This window comes from Carcharodon carcharias, chromosome 5 (genome assembly GCF_017639515.1).
Source record: "Carcharodon carcharias isolate sCarCar2 chromosome 5, sCarCar2.pri, whole genome shotgun sequence".
In the NCBI taxonomy this organism is placed as follows: Eukaryota; Metazoa; Chordata; class Chondrichthyes; order Lamniformes; family Lamnidae; genus Carcharodon; species Carcharodon carcharias.
Genome location: NC_054471.1, coordinates 14,716,748 through 14,740,101, shown reverse-complemented (window position 1 = coordinate 14,740,101; position 23,354 = coordinate 14,716,748). Strand labels below are relative to the sequence as shown.

At 43.7% G+C, this 23,354-nt stretch overlaps 1 protein-coding gene across 4 annotated transcripts in view; it reads right to left on the bottom strand.

Annotated features, from left to right (window-relative positions):
* Positions 1 to 23,354, bottom strand: part of tjap1 (tight junction associated protein 1 (peripheral)) — a 443,700-nt gene that overhangs the window by 349,144 nt on the left and 71,202 nt on the right. For all 4 annotated transcript variants that reach the window (XM_041188727.1, XM_041188728.1, XM_041188731.1 and 1 more), the window contains exon 2: positions 12,819 to 12,932. The gene's annotated coding sequence lies outside the window, so the exon portion shown is untranslated. The remainder of the gene's footprint in view (positions 1 to 12,818; positions 12,933 to 23,354) is intronic.

Sequence of the window (23,354 nt, the reverse complement as noted above, 5' to 3'; positions counted from 1 at the left end):
CACATTCCCGCCATCACATCCATTGCCAATAGGGGTGGAAAATTCCAACCAAAGTATAGTAACAATTGCTCGGAGCCAGAAGGCAGTCCTTGACAGTCTGTCATCTTCTTCAGATGGATGATGGGCCAGGAAAGACCGAGGAAGACAGGAGTAGAGTTCCCTAACACAAGGGAGCAGAACGCTGGCATCACAAGCTACTGAGGTCAACACACATCGTGCCAACTGTCCATTTGCGCTCTGAGACATGTGCACTGCTATCAACTGCCAGAAGCTGTATAGTTTTCCAGGTTCTATACTTTTCCTATCTAACTAATGCATCATATATAAACTGTTGCTTCTTAATGTGCAGGCTCTACCAAATGTTTGTCTCAAATTTCAGCACCCTTGCTGCCCCACTAACAGATTTACTAAATAAAACTGTCAAAGTAGTGTGGACAGAGACATGCCAAATTGAGAAATTAAAAGCCATCCCCACACATCAATCTGTGCTAGCTGCCCCAAATTTCAGTAAATCTTTTAGAGTAGCTATTGATATAGGATTGGGAGTTGTCTTGCTGCAGGATTACAACTCGGGACTTGAATGCCCAATTGGCTATTTTTCAAAGAAGCTAAATAAACATCAGCAAAGTGTATTACAGTCGAGAAAGAAACATTAGGTCCTTTGTTAACTCCTCCAGCATTTTTTTGATATCTATGTTAGCAATGGGCACCAAGAGAGACCCTAATATACACAGACCATAACCTTTTGAAGTTCCTGGAGAAATTGAAAATGATTAATGCCAGATTGTTTCAACGGAGCTTAATCTTGCAGCCTTTTGATTTAAAGATCACCCACATTGCTGAAGAGGATAATATCATTGCTGTGGGTATTTCAGAGTAGAAGCTAGCCAGGGGATGCAACCAGTATGGTAAACTGTGACAATGCTAGAGTCCCGTGTGAATGTCAGAACATGTGCACAGAATGAATCCGTTTTTCTTTTTCTAGTTTCACAGAATAATCTTGGAAAAAGGTCATTATATTCCATTTTTTTCTTTGGAGAGAGGTTATTGTCATGCTCAGTCCAAGCATGAGGATAATGGATATCATGGACTGTAAGATCATCCTTTGTGAAAGCGGCCACAAAACCTGTTGAGATGGCTACAACTTAACATGTGACAGTAGACCGTGGACAGTATTTTGTTCTGTGGCCAGTATTGAAACATGAACCTGAACAAGGATACTTCACAGCCACCTGTGAAATTTAAAAATTTCGTTGCTCAAGCACTTTTTGAAGAATATAGTTTCCGAGTGCCATATTGAACAAAGGAAAATATTTGAGCTCAAGTTGGGGGTTAAGAGTGAATGACCATTGTCAACTGCTATTTTATCATGGTGGCTCGGACCCCAGAAATGTTTACCCTGCAGTCATGTGACTACTTTCAGGAACTGCAGTTTAAAAATCGCTGGATTTGCTTTGTTCATAGAAACATAGAAACTAGGAGCAGGAGTAGGCCATTCAGCCCTTCAAGCCTGCAACGTCATTCATTATGATCATGGCTGATCATCCAACTCAATAGCCTGCTCCTGCTTTCTCTCCATACCCTTTGATCCCTTTCACCCCAAGAGCTATATCTAACTCCTTCTTGAAAGCATACAATGTTCTGGTCTCGGCTACTTTCTGTGGTAACGAATTCCACAGGCTCACCACTCTCTGGGTGAAGAAATTTCTCCTCATCTCAGTGAGAAAAACATCTGAAACACCAAGAAACTCTGAAACAGCTGAACCAACATAGCTAAAAGTCTTCTAATACAGCCGAAGTACTGTACTGGTTCCAGCTTCCAAACCTACCTGAGGGCTACTCTCCTGGCTATTCGTCTATTGGATGAATGCCTAAAAAGAAAACAATTGGTGGTCTACAGGGAAAGAGTGGGGCACCAGCCATGTTGCTCTTGGAAAAAGCTGACATAGGCAGGAAGGCACAAATGATCTCCTTCTGTACTGGAACCATTTTATGACTTGATTTTTCAGTTTCTTAGGATGCGGATGGCACGAGCATGGCTGCACCTACTGCTCATCCCAAGCTTCACTGAGGGCATTGTGTTAAATCCATATGGTGCCAGACTGGAGTTACAAGTAGACCAAACAATGGAGGCAACAGGTTTCCTTTCCTAGAGTGCATTTATGAACTAGGTGGGTTTTTAACAACAAATCAGCTTTCAAGTTTTTTTTCCCCCTGCTGCCATCTCACAAATGACACTTGGGATGAAAATGCAACACTGCTGAAACTACATTGTGATTCCTTTGAAAAATGTGACACTGCAACACTCCAGCAGCAAGACTGTTCATTATAGTAATATGGGAAAAACTGAATGGCAGATTGTGTTTTGAACAGCTCTGGATTACAACATTAGAATCAGGTAAAGCACAAAGAACTGGACTTAACCAGCTAGCTTGAAGAGAATCAGACAGTTGGTTGAAAATTGGTAATAAGGGTACAAAAGGCTGTTAAGCTGTGATTCTGTTGTCCAAGTCATGCAAAATGATTGTGACAGTCTACAATGGTGCTTAACATTCCAGTTTTCTATGTTCTTCGAGCGCTATATGTACCTCCTTTATTAGGATGATAGTGAAGAGTTAATTTCTCAAGACTGCCCATTTAAAGAAAAACTCAAAGATATCCTCAGTAAAAAAATCATCTTGGACTATTACGCTTACCAACTATTAAATGTAAAATTATCTTTACATCCTTATAAGGTGACCCATTGGACAATATTGGAAGTGGTCATTTTAGAAAACTAGGATCATTTGAGACCATTGTATTCCAAATGCTACAACAGTAATTCCATCCAGATAAATCAGTGGATTATATAAATTAGGTACAAGCTTCACACATGTATTTTTGTTCTAACTATCTCCCTTCCCCATCCCCAAAGTCATCAACCCATCTTAGTAGCAATTGTTAACACAAGATTAATGAGTTTCCAAAAGCTGACTACTGGAGTTTGAATAAGGATCAAATGTAGTTTGATGGGCAGTTAATTTATTATAGCAGCTTTTACGGAAAAAATTGCATAAAATACCCAAACAAGGTCCATCCCACAAATGCAACAGGAAAGGACAAACTACAGAGAAGTAGCTGTCTTGATAAAAATACCATAGCTAAACAAACTATCTTGACTGCCAGGAGCTACCTTGAAATTCCTGCTATTTAATTTTTAAGACACATACTGGACAGAAACAGTCAGTAAAGGTGGACAAGTGAAGTAGCACACTATGATTACGGAGTCTAAAATCAAATACAGAATCAGCATGTCATGTAATTAGACTGGTAGCAATTCAATACAGATGGGACAAACAGCAGAAATTAGGTGTTGTGAGTCATTTAGCAAGTTGCTAACAAGTACTGAAAAGCTGATTTTGAGATGCTGACAATAGAACTTGGGAAAATGAAATGGACAATAATATTGGCAAATAACAATGTTGAACAACGACAGGAAACATTTTAGACTGTTCAGAGTGCAGATCAAATAGATTTCACTAAAAGGAAAGAACAAACTAAACACAAGTGAGATTTCATGGATGAATAAAGATGTAAGGGAACAATTGAGGATTAGGAAAGTGGCATACATTGGGTACATAGACAACAGAGGAGGGAATAAGAAAATATACAAATAGATTAGGAGAGAAGCCAACAAAACAATGAGGAAGGCAAAGAGGAACTATGAAATTAAATCAGGAAAATAAAACAAAATAGTAAAATATTCTACAGGCACATCAATTAAACAGGGAGACTGTGATGGGAATAGGACTTGTTGGCCAGAGGCTGTAGCCAAACTGCTGACACAGGCAAAAGCAACTTTTGACCTGAAATGACCTGATTCCAGTCACTGGCCTGAGATGGCTAGAACAGGTTTGAAGTAGCTGAGTTTCTTGCATAACAAAGGGAATGAGGTAAGACACATGTCCTTATTTAGGAAAGGAGTAATGAGGTAATGCTACCTAAGTTCTTGGGCTTGGCCTAAATAGCCAAGTGGTTATGGTACTGGGTTTGTAACCCCGAGATCAAGAGTTCAAATCTCACAATGGCAAACTATGAAACAATGTAACTTCATCTGAAAAAAGGAACAGATGGAAACGTGTTTGTACTCGAAAGAGTTACCTAAGTTCTTGGAACAGAGCCAATGAGGAGATGCCACAGACTAGGCAAGCAAGCCTAAACCAACGGGAGAGGGGCAGCACAGCTTGAATAGATAAGATTCAGTATAAGAATGGAGAATTTCGGGCATAGAAGCAGCGAGAACTCCTGAGAACAACCATCGCGGAAGTGGAAGAACCTACGTCAGCAACGTAGAGACGACATCGAGAGAGAGAGAGAGAGAGAGAGAGAGAGAGAGAACGGAATGCCTGGCCAGTGTCAGCTCTCCTTTTCGGGTATTAGCTTTTATATTCTGTGACCAATCAGGGAGTGTCAGAGAAACCTAGTGGGTGTGCGTTTAGATCCTAGTTTGGGTATAAGACTGTATAACCTGGTGCAAATTGCATGTCTATATCTAACCAGATGTATAAGCTATATGTATATGATCTAACAACGTGAATAAAGCGAATTTAGAGTTAAGAGAGAATTGACCCTTCTACTCTTTGTACTAAGCCAACAACCGTTACCGGTGAAACTCCGGCAACATATTTGTCGTCCCTGGGTGGGCTCGAGGATAAGTCTCTCCGTTGAATCAGCAGGAGACTCGAGCCGAACTGAGTGGGCAAAGTACACAGAGAACAGGAGTTTGGGTTAATTCATAGCTATTAATATAAGATGACGAATCAAAGGGAATCTCCAAGCCCTGGGGACTTGGATTGTTTTGACTGGGACTTCTCCAAAAATACGTAATAGGGAAGTGGCTGCAATACGGGGAGTATGCGGGTCACAGTGGTGACAAGGGAAAACCCACTGGGGAGGCCCTTTGGAGAATTGCGCAAACAAAGGTGTCAGATAAGAAATTTAAAAAGGTACAGAAGTCCGTAGCGATCAGATGTTTATTTGAGGATTGGATAGAATGCCAACAGCAGACTAAGAGGGAGAGAGACAGACTAGAGGAAGAGAATAAAAAACTCCGTGAGGAGATAGCCCGCCTTAGTGAGAAAGTAACTGATGTAAAGGGACAGAGCAGTGCGGATTTGGCGCACATGAACCAATATCAATTACAATGCAAAAAATTGGCTAATGAAAAGAGTAAAAGAGAGGGAGAAACCCATGCAGCTAAAGCTGAGGTGGAGGGATGGAAACAACAACGTAGTGATTTAAAAACTGCTATGAATGTGATTCACAGAGCAGCTCGGGAAAAGAGGAGCAGTACCGGTGGTCACACAAAGTGTCAGAAACTGATAGTGAGGCTGCAAGATCAGCTAGCCGCACAGAGGGGCATACAGTGTGCTTTCGCAACCGGAAGAGGTGAAGAAAACGGTCAAGTGGATATAGATTGGGATGATTTAACAGACGGGGCGGATAGATACAGCAGTGGTGACGGGGAACCTCCATCAGCATATATTCCAGAGCCGGAAAAACCGTCTGCCCCACCCTTGTAACCACTAGAGCACAAGCAGGGGCAGATGGACAGGGGCCAGCCGCCCAAATATGTCATATTCCATCCCTCTTAGGGTACAAGAATTGAGGGATATTGTGAAAGATATTGGGACATGTGCGCCCGGGGATGATCCTAGGGAGTTGTTGCTAGCAGTCAGGAAACAGAGAGGGCTTAGACGATACTGAGGAAAGAAAATTAATTCTAATGTGCCTACACCACACATACACTCTGCCCTACCGGAGTAACAAAAACTTGGTAGAGGCACAAATGAGGCCATAAAGAACCAGGTATTACCTGTCTTGGGTGATAACAGAGGGGACCCAGTGGAGGCGCTGATGAAATGCTATCAAAGAAAAAGTGAACACCCCACCACATTTTCGGCTCACATTTGGGCGGTGTTTCAAGGAGTCTAAGACACAGGCCTAGATAGGGATAATTTACAGCCGGAGGTTAGGAACCGATGGCTGAGAATGCTAGTGTCGCATGGCACTGAGGAGTTGAGGAAAGCATTAGATAAGTTTGATCCCACTGATGACACACATACAGAGCCCTGGATAATTAGGAAGATGGTTAGAGTATGGAAAAAGGAAACACCAAAACTACCCAAGACATCCAGGGTCAGAGCAATGCCTGTTAAGAATCAGGCGACAACCTGGAGAAATGAAGGGAGGGGACCTGCTCAGAGGGAACCCCCTCCAGCTTATCAGACAGTGGGAAGAGGTAGAGGTAGAGGAAGAGGAAACTTCTCGGGAACGGGGAGAACTCAGGGCGAGGTGTCCAGGGACACTTCGCAAGGGACTGCCCTGACTCGAGACGAGAGAATGCAGGTCCCCTAGTGAATGGTAGGGTTGGAGGCCATCCTATTACATTCCTTTGGGACGCAGAGGTATCCCGCACCACTGTTAACACCACTCAGACCAATGATGTAGATTGGAAAATTCAAAACAAAATTATTCTAAGCGGATTCACAGGGCATTCACAAGTGGGATATGAGTGTACCATTGGAAGTCAGTGTGGGAGACATATTGATAGAGCATTCAGTGGTCCTTATCAAATTACCCAGAGAACAAGAACATATATTAGGGTGTGACTATATGGCCAAAGCAGGACTCTGCTTTGACCCCATTAATTGTATGATTTGCCAAATGCCTTTGGGCATAGGCAGTATAAATCACACACTCGTCCCAGTGGGGGAATATCAGGATAGATGCACAATCGGGGAAATGTGGATAGAACCAGGAGAAATGAGTGGCAATAGTGAAGTATAACAAATTATCACACAAAACTCATTAGTATTTGCCCGACATAGACATGATTTTGGGAAAATGACCGGGAGTGTGTGAATACAAGGTCCAGACCCCAAACCACAAAAGCAGTATGGTTTCCCAAAACAAGCAGAAGAAGAGATAGGGAAGGCGATACAGAGTCTGCTGCAGCAAGGGATATTAAAACCAATAGTTTCTACTAACAACGCGCCTATTTGGCCGGTGAGGAAACCCGACGGTAGCTGGCGACAAATGATAGACTACAGAAAATTAAATAAAGTCACCACGTTAACAGCCCCTACTGTAGCAACTAGCCCAGAGACAATAGTTCGACAAAATGAGGACGCGCAGTGGTTTACGGTTATGGACATAAGTAACGGTTTTTGGTCTATTCCACTGGAGAAAGAATGCCAATATAAATTCGCGTTTACTTTCCAAGGACAGCAATATACACGGACCGCCCTGCCGCAGGAATTTCACAATTCCCTGTCTATATTTCACCAATGGCTGAGGGAAGGGTTAAAAGGATTCTCGAGGCCTGAATGTCTAGTGCAATATGTAGATGACTTACACCTACAAACTAAAACCAGAAAGGAACGTGATCAACTGCTAGGTGAATTATTGCAGTTGTTACATGACTTGGGATTAAAGATTAACCTTTAAAAAGCGCAGATTATGAAACAAAAAGTTACTTACTTGGGAATGATTCTGACACCGGGGAAGAGGGACATTGACAAGCAAAGGGTAGAGACGGTTGGCAGACTCCCTGTTCCGCGGGATGTAAAAGGATTAAGGTCCTTCTTAGGCTTGGTGGGATATTGCAGGGACCACAAATTCGCCACAAAAGCGGCCCCGCTAATGAAATTATTAAAAAAGAATGTGGCATGGGAGTGGAAAACAGAACGCACCGAGGCCATGACCGCTCTAAAACAAGAACTAGCTGCCGTGCCTGCTCTGAAGACCCCAAATCCAACTGAGCCGTTTTCATTGGAGATGGCTACCATAGACACCACCCTCTCGACAGCTCTATTACAGGAGACACACAGGAAATTACAACCAGTAGCATAAGCCTCACGTATGATGTCACCAGTAGAGCAGGAGTATACGGTATGCGAAAAACACTTGCTAGCTGTCTTTTGGGCAGTGCAGCATTTTACCTATGTAGTGGGTCTAAACCCACTTACAATATTAACAGAACACAGCCCTGTACAGCTACTGTTAGACGGAAGGATTAAGGAAGGTGCTGTTAACCAAAATAGAATCACTAGATGGACATTGTTGCTGCAAGGGAGAAATATAACCGTAAGGGGGGTAAAAACCACCACTATATTAACAGACAGCTTAGTTTATCAGGGAGAAAAACATAAATGTCAATTAATGATAGCAAATGACCACAAGGGCCCATTTGTATCAAAGAAAAAGGGAGGGAGTAAGAAAGCAGAAAAACAAAGGACACAGGAAAGGAAGAGCCCTATTTTAAAATGTTTGTGGATGGCTCTTCATCAGTACGGGATAGGGAAAGGAGAACTGGCTGTGGGATATACATGGAGGATGAACACGGACAGGAAAGATATAATGCAGCTTTGAAATTACCTAAAACCATGAGTGCGCAGGCAGCAGAACTAGCAGCCGTCGCATATGTGGTTGGCCACCCGGAATACTTTCCACCTAGATCAGTCATATATTCTGATAGCATGTATGTCTGTGGTAGCCTCACACAACACTTGCCCCTATGGGAAGCGAGAGGATTTGTCTCAGCAGATGGAAGGCCCCTTCCTTCGGCTCCGCTATTACGGTACATCTTTGAAGAAGCATAGGGGAAAGGATTTTGGGTCACAAAAGTGAAAGCTCATTCAAAACTATCTCTCGAAGGGAACAGGAAAGCTGATGAACTAGCCAAACGAGATGCTGTAAGTGGACAGGAATGGCAGCCACCAATTGGGGAAATCAGGGGCCAGAAAGAGAAGCAGGTCAAAGTAATGGACTTAACGGAAGATCAAAAGAAAGACAGAGAAAAAACTAACAGAAGGAGCACAGTCAGACACATACAAAAGGCACGAGGGGGTCTATATTCAAGACGGAGTGGTTTTATGTGAGGGAAAATTTGTGGTGCCAGAGAGGGGGACGAAACCAAATTATCCACTGGTACCATGACTTATGGGGACATAAAGGGACGGAGAGCACCCTGGATCAGATAAAGGAGGTGTGCCGATGGCCTGGAATGAATGGTGACGTGGAACACTATGTCAAGAATTGTTTGATCGTGCACAACACAATCCTGATAGAAATGTTAGGAAAAGGGCCCTCTGACATACTAGACCAGTAGAAGGGCCTTGGGCTAATTTACAGATAGACTTTATAGAACCCCTTCCCCCAACTACAGGAGGATACAAGTATATTCTAGTAATAGTGGATACCTTCAATAAATGGGTGGAAGCTTTTCCGACCAGAACAAACGCAGCCAAAATTACTGTGAAAATTCTATTAGAAAAGGTGTTTACCCATTGGGGTTTACCCCGAAGCATAGAATCGGATCAGGGAACACATTTGACAGCCCAAGTAATGCAAGATGTTATGACTCTTTTTGGGCTCAGACAGAGATTCCACATACCATGTAGACCACAGTCTAGTGGAATTGTGGAAAGAATGAATCAGACATTGAAAAACATGATAGCCAAAATGGTGCAGCAGCACAAGACAACCTGACAGGTCATTCTGCCCTATGTGCTGATGATAATCAGGAATACCGAGGCTTCATCAACAGGCTGCACTCCTTATAGACTCATGACAGGAAGGGATATGAGGGGAATGGAGGGGTTGGTAGGTTTGGATTTGTCCAAGCCCGAGGTAGACCACATTATATCAGAAAACAACAGCTAGTAGAAATAGTAAAAGAAGCAAATTACGTAGCCGCTGAACTACACGGAAAGAAGAAACAGCAAAGCAAGGCTTACTTTGATGCAAAAGCCAGCCCGATAGAGTTGAGCTCCGGACAAAGAGTAATATTTAGAATACACCAGCCCACCTCATTCTTGAGTCCAAAGTTAGCTGGCCCCTATGAGATAGTAGATAAAGCCAGCCCATCTGTATATAATATATTAACGACACCAGATAAGAGTGGCTGGTATCACATTAATCAGCTAAAGTTAGTGGGAGAAAAACAAGATAATCACCATTGGCATGTGCTGCTTGATGCTAATGATGTTCCGAATTCCAAAGGTCAGGGAGATCAAGAACAGGACCAGCTACAGATCAAAGAGAAGGTGATTGAAAACAAATTTGATTCTGTCCGTTCACATGCAGAGATAAATCCAGGGAAAAAAACGAAAGAAAAATAAAACAAAGTGGGGGGGAATAAGTGGGTTAGAAGAAACGGATGGTTAGAATCTGAAACAAATTGGGGACAGGATATGGACAGTCTGGCTCAGTATATGGAGAGGCTGAACTTAAAATAGTACTCAAAAGAAACTGTAAATAAGAACAGAAATTACACTTGTTCATTACAGGTCCAGCCTAAAATGAAGGGGATAATGTATTTTGTTGCTATCAGATTGACCATCAGAACTGCGGTTGAACCTGTCTCAGAGCCGTCACAACGAATGAACGTCCCTGAAGTAGTGTCGATGGCGGAGGGATATCCCAAGACCAGGAACAACTTTGCTCTGCAGAATAAGACAGTCTGAACCAACAAAGGGGAAAGAGAGGACTTAAATTTGTATTATATGGGAATGGATGGGTTAACGTGTGCAGCAAAAGCTTTGGGTATACCGGAGGAAGTGGGAGTACAGTTTTCATGCAACAAATTCTAGAGGTGACATTGTTGTTAAGCCCAGAGGGAAAAATTATTAGTCAATTTGTGGGTCCATTTATTGAGCGACCATCGGGGAGCGATGGTCAAGGTAAAATTATGGTCCACTGGGGCCATACCTATGTGAATATTGACTGGGACAGTGACTCATATTGAAGATATATTGATTGGGGAGGATATAGCAGGTGTTTTAGAAAGATTGGTTGGATTGTCAGTACTTATGAAAATTGTTCATTATCCATCCTGCTTGTTAACAGCTAGTCCTTTTTACAATACGCCCTTGTAGGACAAACATATTACATAGCCACAGCGGCTACGAACTATAACAAAGGATGGAAACAATGCCCTCTGGAAGGACACAATGTGGCCATTACAATGTGACCTTAGACCTGTTGATCAGTTGACAAGTTCTGCCTAAGCCAATAATGAGGATGGTAATAAATGAAAACCTCAGTCCAATGTACTGATATAGACCAAGATCTGCGGAAATATGTTCCTACTGAACTACCACCTATTCCGCACCTGACTGCAGATGGGACGCAAATAGCGGAGGAAGCCAATGAGATAATTCATCAACGGACTAAACATACTAAAATAATTAAACTCATGCTGATAAAGGAGAGGAACTGCTACAGGACACTGGGTTCTGGGATAAGTTTTGGAACTGGGGATCTAATGTTCAATTACATCCATGGGTCAGGATTTTATCACATGCTGCTGTAGTTGTGATCATGTGTGCTTTAATACTTGTCATATTCAACATATGTCAGCTTTGAAGGTGGAAAATTGAAATTTTGCACCGACTGAATGTTAGTGCTATAATGAAACAGAAGAAATGATTATCAGTATAAGGACACTGTGCGAAGTATTTTATATACGCTTCTCTTATATTTTTTATATAACCATATGATATCGCGGATGCAACATGCCCATTGGGGGACAATGACAACTTCAGGAGTGGTATACAGAAAGGGAAAATAACGATCCTAAGATAAATATCTTTGGATCAAAAGGGGGGACATGTTGGCCAGGGGCTGCAGCCAAACTGCTGACACAGTCAAAAGCAAATTTTGACCTGAAATGACCTGATTCCAGCCACTGGCCTGAGCTGGCTAGAAACGGTTTGAAGTAGCTGAGTTTCTTGCAGAACAAAGGGAATGAGATAAGACAAGTCCTCATTTTGGAAAGGAGTAACGAGGTAATGCTACCTAAGTTCTTGGAACAGAGCCAATGAGAAGATGCCACAGACTAGGCAAGCAAGCCTAAACCAACTCGAGAGAGATAGCACAGCTTGAATAGATAAGATTCAGTATAAGAATGGAGAATTTCGGGCACAGAAGCAGCGAGAACTCCTGAGAACAACCATCGCGGAAGTGGAAGAACCTACGTCAGCAACGTAGAAACGACATCGAGAGAGAGAGAACGGAACGCCTGGCCAGCGTCAGCTCTTCTTTTCGGGTATTAGCTTTTATATTCTGTGACCAATCAGGGAGTGTCAGAGAAACCTAGTGGGTGTGCGTTTAGATCCTAGTTTGGGTATAAGACTGTATAACCTGCTGCAAACTGCATGTCTATATCTAACCAGATGTATAAGCTACATGTATACGATCTAACAAAGTGATTAAAGTGAATTTAGAGTTAAGAGAGAATTGACTCTTCTCTGTACTAAGCCAACAACCATTACCGGTGAACCTCCGGTCAAAGACTGTTAAGGGATAGACAGGGCCAAAATGCTTGCTTCAGTGCCATATATACCATGTAATTATGTTTAGCAGTAACACAGAAAACACCCAAAATGGCAAACAGGACTTGCTGCGTAGATTAGCCAGGATGTTAGCAGCAGCAGAAAGCAATCCCTGCATCTATCCCCATTTAAAATACACAGAAGTGAACAAAATAAATCTACTACAGATTACTGACAAAGCCATCCACAGGTTAAAAGGGTATCATAAAACATGCATAATGAGCTACAGGGTGTGAAACACAGTTGACAGAAATTTCCAATGAGTGAGGTCAAACCTCTCAAATACAGAGAAATGCTGTATATGATGAATGGCAACCTTGGTCACCAAAATCTAGCAAAATTCAGTTAAACATCTGCCGGGAAACAAACAATTACTTTTTATTATCTTTTATAAAGGAATTGCTGCTGTCAAAGAACAAGTCAAACGATACAGCTACTTACATATTTAACGCAGCATTCTGTTCAAGGCAAATTTGCTCCTGCAAATTTGCAGACTGACGTGAAACTCTATGCCACTCAGGAGTCTGGAGTTCCAGGTTATTGAAAGCCTGCAATCTGAGGAAGCAGGACAGGAAAAAAATGCAATGTAATTGAGCTGTCTATAATAGGCACAAAGAAAACAAGCTTTTCTCAATTCATAAAAAATTAAACTAATTTTCACTTATCTCTACAGGCTGTCTCACTGGGTTGAAATGGATCAACAAGTGCTGTATCTATTTCTCTCTCCTTTGCCTCTGCGGTTGAGACACTCAGCAAAGCAGAATTAATCAACGAATAATCTTACAGATTAAACTAGTTCAGGGAGAGCCATGGCTGTGAGGAAATAATAGCCACAGAGCCCACTAGAACATTGTGTTGATTGAAGTTCTCTCAGTTAAACTGAAAGGCTTTTGATTGAATATTTACACAGCTCAGCTGTACTGGAGAAATGAGATTTTCATATCGAGCTTCAACTGCCAGCTCACTCAGTTATACAACTTAAGGTAAGAAGGCAGATTGTGAACTACTGGATGACAGGAAAGGTCACGAAGGTGAGCAGCAGAGGGGGAAATAGAGAGAGAATTTATAAATTTATATAACGGAACTAGAGATGGCAGTGAGCTTTCAAAGTCAAATGACAGTATAAAGACCCAAATTAAAATCAGCAAAGTCTTGTTACAGTCTACTGATCCCCTCATATTTTCCCACTCTCAAAGGTACTGACATAAGCAGGAGGCCATTCCAACAGGATGTTCAACAATCAGGAGAACTGAAAGTGCTGAAAATAATGATGAAAGGTCATTGATCTGAAACATTAACTAATCTCTCTACAGATGCTGCCTGACCTGCTGAGTGCTTGCAACATTTTCTTTCTGTATTTTGCTTTTGTTCAGTAATTTTAGATGTGTTGAATACTGCTGGTTCCATTCCACAGATACGTTTTCCACCAGGTATCACGATTGCAATCACTGGGTTGCATTCACTGGATTCTCTCAGACTTTTCCCTTTGTTTAAATGTCTCACATGTTGCGGCACTCAGGTCAGTTCAGTGCAAAATGAATAAATCAAACTGCCTTCAGATATATGATTTAATAACACACCGTGTAATTTATTTACAACTGGGAAAGTTTATGCTTTTAGTAGCTGAAATCTTCAGGGATCGGGTCAGTAATCTGCATCCTCAAAAGTAGCATGCACACAACAGGATTGAAGGCACAAACTGTTTTAAGCAACAGTTAGAGCATTTTATCATAAATAAAATGAAATAATGAGAGGTAAAATACTGAGTTTATTGGGAGGAAAAGAGCAGAGAAACTAATCAGAGATCACACAAATATTTATAACTATATATAAGAGCCAGATGGTAGTAAATGCTTTTTCATTCATGGCATGTGGACGTCGCTGGCTAGGCCAGTATTTATTGTGCATCCCAAATTGCCCTTGAACAGGTGGTAGTGAGCTGCCTTCTTGAACCGCTGCAGTCCATATGGTGTAGGTACACCCACAGTGCTGTTAGGGAGGGAGTTGCAGGATTTTGACCCAGCGACAGTGAAGGAACGGCTATATATTTCCAAGTCAAGATGGTGAGTGATTTGCTGGGGAACTTTCAGGTGGTGGTGTTCCCATCTATTTGCTGCTCTTGTTCTTCTAGATGGTAACAGTCATGGGTTTGGAAGGTGCTGTCTAAGGAGCCTTGGTGAATTCCTGCAGTGCTTCTTGTAGATGATACACACTGCTGCTACTGTGCATCAATGGTAGAGAGAGTGACTGTTTGTGGATGTGGTGCAAATCAAGCGGGCCGCTTTGCCTTGGATGGTGTCAAGCTTCTTAAGTGCTGTGGGAGCTGCACTCATCCAGGCAAGTGGGGAGTATTCCATCACACTCCTGGTTTATGCCTTGTAGATGGTGGATAGGTTTTGGGGAGTCAGGAGATGAGTTCCTCGTCGCAAGATTCTTAGCCTCTGATCTGCTCTTGTAACCACAGTATTTATATGGCAATTTATTTCCATCCAATTTTTTATCTCCACCTTTTAGCCAATTTCAATCCCTTTCCACCACCCCACCCCAACTAGGGCCATCTGTCACTTGCTCATCCTGCTTTCTACCCTTAATGTCCCCATTAGCACATCCTTTAAATAATATCACTACCGTCTATACCGCTTTGTCCTTTTGTTTATGACATCTTTGGCAATCTCTCCTTTGCCTCCACTAGCCCTCTATCGAGCTCCACCTCCCCCACCCTACTTAAACAGTTTATATTTCACCACATTACTTATTCCTCTTTAGTTCTGAAGAGTCATACAGACTTGAAACGTTAACTCTGACTTCCTTTCCACAGATGCTGTCAGGTCTGCTGAGTTTTTCCAGCAATTTTTGTTTTTGTTTCAGATTTCCAGCATCTGCAGTATTTTGCTTTTATCTTTATATTGCTAGTCCAGTTCAGTTTCTGGTCAATGGTAACCCCCTCAGGATGCTGATAGTGAGAAATTCAATGATGGTAATGCCATTGAACTCTGTTTCCTGTCTGCAAACCAATTCTCAATCTATTACCTCCAATCTCATGTGCTTTAATTTTGCACACTAACCTCTTAAGCGGGACTTTAACAAAAGCTTTCTGAAAATCCAAATACACCACATCCACTGGTTCTCCCTTAGCTATTCTGCTCATTTATCACAATAGACTCTAACATTTTCCCAATACTGCTGTTAGGTTAACCGGTTAATCAAATTGGCTGAAGACTGACATTTGTGATGGTGTGATCCCTAGGAGGCCAAGATGGATCATCCATTTGGCACTTCTGTTTGATGACCTCATCCGATTGTTTGGGATCGCTGACCTCTGTCTATCAGATCCTGCCTCTACACGTTTATGTTGTACTTCAGCAGCATTCATTGTTAGGTACATCTGAGATGTCATGGCTTTAAAACATTAGTGCAGTCCCTCAATTATGAGTCCAGTAATGTTACCACTATGGTATCACCTTCCACTGGTATCACACACAATATTTGGGGGAATGGCAGTGGCGTAGTGGTATAGTCACTGAACTGGTGTTCCAGAGGCCCAAGGTAATGCTTTGGGGGCCTGGGATCGAATCCCACCAAAGCAGATGGTGAAATTTGAATTCAATAAAAATCTAAAATTAGAAGTCTAATCATGAAACCATTGTCAATTGTTGTAAAAACCCATCTGGTTCACTAATGAAGAAATCTGCCATCCTTACCTGGTCTGACTCCAGATCCACAACAATATAGTTGACTCTTAGCTGCCCTCTGAAAATGGCCTAGCAAGCTACTCAGTTGTATAAAGCCACTAAAAAATCTAAAAGGCATGGAACCAGACAGACCACCCGGCAATGACCAAGGCACCAGAAAGGACAACAGCAAGCTCAGCCTTGTTGACCCTGCAAAGTCCTCCTTACTAACATCAGGGGGCTTGTGCCAAAAATCGGAACAAAAGCCTGACATAGTGTCCCAGACACCATCAGCACCATCCCTGGGTTTGTCCTGTCCCACTGGCAACACAGAACCAGCAAAGGTGGCAGCACAGTGGTATACAGTCGGGAAGGAGTTGCTCTGGATCCGCAACATCAATTCTGGACCCCATAAAGTCTTATGGCATCAGGTCAAACATGGGCAAGGAAATCTCTTGCTGATTACCACCTATCTTGCATGCAGTTGCAGTAAGCAGTAGAGAATGCAAATGTACATTGTCCTTCATTTCATTTAAGCGATGTGGGCTTCACTGGCTGGGCCAGCATTTATTGCCCATCCTGAGTTGCTTTTGAGAAGCTGGTGGTGAGCTGCCTTCTTGAACTGCTGCAGTCCATGAGGCTTAGGTGCACCCACGGTACCATTAGGGAGGGAGTTCCAGGATTTTGACCCAGTGAAGGAATTGTGATAAATTTCCAAGTCAGGATGGTGAGTGGCTTGGAGGGGAACGTCCCAGTGGTGTTCCCATCTATCTGCTGTCCTTGTCCTTCTCGGTGGCAGTGGTCATGGGTTTGGTGATTACGCTATTCTGTCCCCCATCAGCTGATGAGTCAGTACTCCTGTATGTTGTAAACCACTTGGATGAAGCACCGAGGGTGGCAAGGGCACAGAATGTGCTCTGGATGGGGGGACTTCAATGTCCATCACCAAGAGTGGCTCGGTACCACCACAACTGACCGAGCTGGCCGAGACTGGGTCTGTGGCAGGTGGTGAGGGAACCAATAAGAGGGAAGAACATACTTGACCTCAGCCTCATCAACCTGCCTGCCGCAGATGCATCTGTCCATGACAGTATTGGCAGGAGTGACCACAACACAGTCCTCGTGGAGACAAAGTCCTGTCTGCACATTGAGGATACGCTCCATTATGTTGTATGGCATTACCACTGTGTTAAATGAGATAGATTTCAAACAGATCCAGCAACTCAAGACTGAGCATCCATGAGGTGCTGTGGGCCATCAGCAGCAGCAGAATTGAACTGGACCACTATCTGCAACCTCATGGCCTGACATATCCCCCCACTCTACCATTACCATCAAGCCAGAGGATCAACCCTGGTTCAATGCAGAGTGCAGGAGGGCATGCCAAGAGCAGCACAAGGCATACCTAACAATGAGGTGTCAACTTGGTGAAGCTACAACACAGGACTAGTTGCATGCCAAACAGCATAAGCAGCAAGTGACAGACAGAGCCAAGCGACTCCACAACCTACAAGTCAGATCTAAGCTCTGCAGTCCTACCGCATAAGTTGCGAATGGTGGAGGACAATTAAACAACTCACTGGAGGAGGAGGCTCCACAAATATCCCCATCCTCCATGATGGAGGAGCCCAGCACATCAGTGCAAAAGATAAGGCTGAAGCATTTGCAACAATCTTCAGCCAGGAGTGCCAAGTGGATGATCCATCTTGGCCTCCTCCGAAGGTCCCAAGAATCACAGATGCCAGTTTTCAGCCAATTCGATTCACTCCACGAGATATTAAGATTCAGCTGAAGGCACTGGGTACTGCAAGGGTATGGGCTCAGACAACATTCTGGCAATAGCACTGAATGCCTGTACTGCAGAACTTGCCGTGCCCCTAGCCAAGCTGTTCCAGTACAGCCACAACACTGGCATCCAAACGGCTATGTGGAAAACTGCCTGCATAAATCCTGTCCACAAAAAACAGGACAAATCCAACCCGGTCAATTACTGCCCCATCAGTCTACTCTTGATCATCAGTGAAGTAATGGAAGGGGTCATCAACAGTGCTATCAAGCTACACTTGCTTAGCAATAACCTTCTTACTGACGCCCAGTTTGGTTTCTGCCAGGGCCACCCAGCTCCTAACCTCATTACAGCCTTGGTTCACACATAGACAAAAGAGCTCAATTCCTGAGGTGAGATGAGAGTGACTGCCCTCGACATCAAGGCAGCATTTGACAGAATGTGGATTCAAGGTGCCTTAGCAAAACTGGAGTCAATGGGAATCAGGGGGAAAACTCTCTGCTGGTTGGAATCATACCTAGCGCAAAGGTTGTAGTTGTTGGAGGTCAATCATCTCAGTTCCAGGGCATCACTACAGGAGTTCCTCAGGGTAACGCCCTAGACCCAGCCAAGTTCAGCTGCTTCATCAATGACCTTCCCTCCATCATAAGGTCAGAAGTGGGGATGTTTGCTAATGGTTACACAATGTTTAGCACCATTTGCAACTCCTCAGATACTGAAGGAGGCTGTGCCCGCTTGCAGCAAGACCTGAGCTGCATTCAGGTTTGGGTTGGTCAGTGGCAAGTGCCATTTGCACCTACAAGTGCCAGGAAATGACCATCTCCAACAAGAGGTTCACAGACAGGAAAGAGAGAGTTCAATGGCATTACCATCACCGAATCCCCCACTATCAACATCCTGGGGGTTACCATTGGCCAGAAACCGAACTGCACTAGTCATATAAATACTGTGGCTACAAAAGCAGGTCAGAGACTAGGGATCATGTGGCGAGTAACTCACCTCCTGACCCCCCAAAGCCTGTCCACCATCTACAAAGCACAAGTCAGGAATGTGATGGAATACTCTGCACTTATCTGGATGAGTGCAGCTCTCACAACACTCAAGAACATTTTTCCAAGGGAAAGCAGCCAAGCTGATTGGCAACCCATTCACCAACCCAAACATCTACCACCAACGGACAGTGACAGCATCATGCCATAAACAAGATGCAACTCTCAAAGCCTGCTTGAAAGCACCTTCCAAACCCGCATGCTGTACCACTTCGAAGGAAAAGCACAGCAGATGCATGGGAACACAATTACCTGCAAGATCCCCTCCAAGTCACACAGCATTCTGACTCGGAACTACATTGACGTTCCTTCACTGTTCTGGATCAAAATCCTGAAACTCCCTTCCTAACAGCACTGTGCATGAACACACACCACATGGACTGCAGCGGTTCAAGGGTGCAGCTCACCACCAGCTTTTCAAGGGCAATCAGGAATGGGCAGCAAATACCTGTGTTGCCAGTGCCACCAACATCCTGTCATGTCCATAAGAGTTTGAAAGAGATCGTAAACTACTTAAATCTAATGTTGCTTTGTGCCTATTTAAAAAAAATGGACTTGGCTGAACCAAAAGATGGCTACGACAGGGCACGTGGTTTACAAGTTGGCTACAGTTCCTGGAAACTTTCAAGAATAGTGGCAGGACAAAAGTTCAATCCCTCATCCTTTTGGAATCTCACATCTCTATTGTGAGCACACGATCAATGAAACCAGGGACCAGCAGACAACTTGTCTCCCCACCCTGGACTATAACAGGGAGAGCCATTGAAACTCATTGTGCCTACAGAGTTGCTAATAGACACCATCTATCTCCTAAGGAGAACAATGGATTTTAACCAGAGGCACAGAAACTGCTGGTTAACTTGTCACTGACTTTGTAATGGGCAATATCACAAGACCTAAACTTCTGGCCCTTTGGAAAGTTATTACGTTTCTAGACTTGCAACTCAGTCTGTTGTTTAACCTCCAGCCTGGAAACCCCAAGCTGACATCAGCCTGCATCAAGTTTTAGTCTCCTCATAGCCTAGTTTCCTGTCATTGCGTGCCGAGCAGGCCAAGTTTCTGCATAATCAACCTCAACTCATTGCGTCGCCATCAGCTTTAAAGGAATTCTGAAACTCGTGCTTCCAGCTCACTGAACTGGCCTGAACGATAACTCCTAAGTAAAGGAACCCTCATTGGACTCTGACTTTCTGGACCCTGGTAATCACTTGAACTGATATCCATATCTGTGTTTCCTTTTTCTTTTGAAGTTAGTCATAATTACAAAGACTCTTACTCCCTATCTTCCTTTGGTTTGCTTGTTTGTGGCTATGAAGTTGTGACCATTCTGTGGGTTTGAATGTATAAACAAACTATACTCCTGATTTAACCCTAAAGAGAGTTTGCTGTGAGTCACTTCAAACCCTCAGAGGGTTTGGGGAAACATACCACAGCCTATTTCAAAAATTAAAACACCTCTGCCTACAGACTGACGGCTAGAAATAAAGATTTACCTCTCTCCCCTGCCCATAAGAGAAATTGGAGTCTCAAGTCAGAGATCAAATCCATTATAAACAAGACAAAATTTAGCTAAAAGTTGACAAAAGTCTGAATTTAAGAAATAAGCTGAATCTGATACTTAAAGGAAACAATTGAAGCCAAAAAGGAAAGTTCAATAGCTGAAGCAATCTTTAAAACAATTATACTATAGCAGCAAATTCCCTTACCCGAAAAAGACAGCAAAATGGCAAATTTCAATGCACATATGGTTGTAAAACAGAGACTTAACTGGTGAAACCCTAGTATCCCTAAGAATAGAACAAATGAAATCTGTACCTAGGGAGGTACTATTAAAACTACCCAATAAGGTAAAAAGATTTGAGTTACTTCAGATGTTGGTCGATCATTTGGGCTTCAGTCTTTAGCCAGAACAGGCAGGTGCGGAGTTAGAACCTAAAACTGATCAACTTGCCATAGCCAAAATAGAGCTAGAAAAGCTTAAAATTGAGCTAGCATTTCAGGAGAGAGAAAGGGAAGGTCAAGAGAGAAATGGATAGAGTTACAGGCATGGGGAGATAGAGAGAGACACACACGGAGAGAGAGACAGAGAGAGAAATGGCCACCAGGAATATGGATCTTTAAAATACAAGGTCAGTTGACAGGGAAGGCCCAAGAGGTCTCTTCTAAGATGACTCCTGAGACGTCCATTAGTTATGAACAGACCAAGGCTGCCATCCTTAAAGCTGATGAGTTGATCCCAGAGGTGTATCGCCAGTGATTCCAGAACACTCAAGAAATCCACACAGACCCACCAAGAATTTGAACAGCTAAAACCCATGGGTCCGCTCTTGAAAAATACAGGATGCTTTCGATGGGTTTCGAGAATTGATATAACTCGAGAATTTTAAAACTGCCTCACCTTCAACCTCAGCATACAGTTGGAGGAGCAGAAAGTCCTCACAGCTCGGGGTGCAGACATCAAAGCCGGAGGTGGTGGAAGCAGGTATGATAGTGGTGTTTAAGAGGCAGCTTGACAAATACATGAATAGATTGGGAATAGAGGGATCCAGACTCCGGAAGCACAAAATGTTTTAGTTGACGGGCAATGTGATCAGCGCAGGTTTGGAGGGCCGAAGGGCCTGTTCCTGTGCTGTACTTTTCTTTGTTCTTTGTTAGCTTTGACCTCACCCATAGGCCTGGCAATTCAGGCAGACCCTTTCCACACCACCCCCAAAACCATTGGAAAGATATGGAGGACAACAGGTTAGGAAGGGGGCTATATCCAGAAAGAAAGGTACAAATGAGGGTGAGAGAAGTCTTCTCCAAGCCCGAAAGGAGCACACCCGAAGACCGGTGTGTTCCCATTGTAACAAAATAGGACACTCCAGACCTGAATGCTGGAGGCTAAAAGGGAAGCCCAAGGGTCTTACTGGGCTCAATAGGAGCAGGCTCAAGGAGGATACCCCAGTAGGTCGTGCAGATCAGGCAGGGTACCTCACTGTAGACATTAGTTCTCCTGAGGTTATTGCCCTATGTGTGGCCCAGCTGGACAAAATCCCCATATCCTTCCAAGAATGCGAGCAAATCCATCGTACTGCTTCGGGACACAGGGGCCACTCAATCCTTGACGTTGGAGGGAAACATGAGCCTTTCTCCTGAGTTGTCCCTGAAAGCCAAAGTGCTGATCAGTGGAGTGGGAGGAGGATATATGTGTTTGCCCCTCCATCAGATCCACCTACAGTGCTACCTAATCCCGGGTCCAGTGATTGTAGGAGTTGTCCCTGAACTCTCGGTGCCATAGATTTCCTACTTGGGAATGATTTGGCTGGCAGTAATGTAGCAGCAACCCCTATAATTCTAGACCAGCCAAAGAAAGACTGAAAGCTGAAAGATGAAGTTCCAAGGATCTTGCCTGGCTGTGTACTGACCCGATCCCAAGCTAGGCATGCAAGCTTAGTCAAGAGGGAACCAATGTCCTACCTGGGTGAGCTGGAGGTCTGGTTAGAGGAGACCTTCTTCAAAATCCTAATTGAAGGGGAGATGCTGCTCAGCCAAACCTCCCTGATTAAAGCCCAGCAGACAGACCCTGAAGTAAAGCACATTGTGCAGACTGCTTGCTCTGAGGCAGAAGCCACCCAGGTCCCTGAGTGTTACTACCTGCGAGATGGGGTAGTAATGCAGAAGTGGAGACCTCCCCCCACCCCCCACCGAGAGGCCTGCAGATGAGGAGTGGACAGTGCTCCACCAGATTGTAGTGCCTCTAGAATACCATCAGCAGATTCTAAGAGTTGCCCATGCTAACCTGATAGCTGGACATATCAGTACCTGCAAAACTGTAGCCCACATAAGCAAGATTTTTTATTGGCCACATCTCCAGTCTCACGTGACTGAGTACTTCAAAGCCTGCCAGGTTGCAGGAAAACCTCAGACCAAAATTAAACTAGCCCCACCCCCACCTCTGACCCATCCCAGCATTTGGTAAACCCTTTGAATAAATACTGACAAACCAAGACTGGCTACCAATACCTCCTCACCATAACGGATTGAGCCACCTGATTCCCCAAGGCCATTCCCCTCAGGAAAATCAGAGCCGAGGCCATGATCGAATGGCTAGCCCAGTTTTTTTTCCTGGCACAGTATACCAAGAGAGATCCAATCAGATCAAGGGAACCAACTTCATGTTGCAAAATGTTTCAGGAGGTTGTACACAGATTAGGGAATAACCCAGCTGAAGTCCTCCATGCATCATCTTCAGTCTCAGAGGGCACTTGAATGGTATCACCAGATCCTGTAAACCATGATGAGAACCTACTGCTCTGAATATCCACATGACTGTGACATGAGTTTAAGTTTCCTGCTCTTTGCTAGCAGGAACTCCCCAAACAAGACCACTGGCTTCAGCCCTTTTAAATTAATTTATGGGCATGAGATGCAGGGCCTCCTGAAACTTCTAAAAGAGAATTTTCTGGAGCCCAAGGAGGACACCTCCATT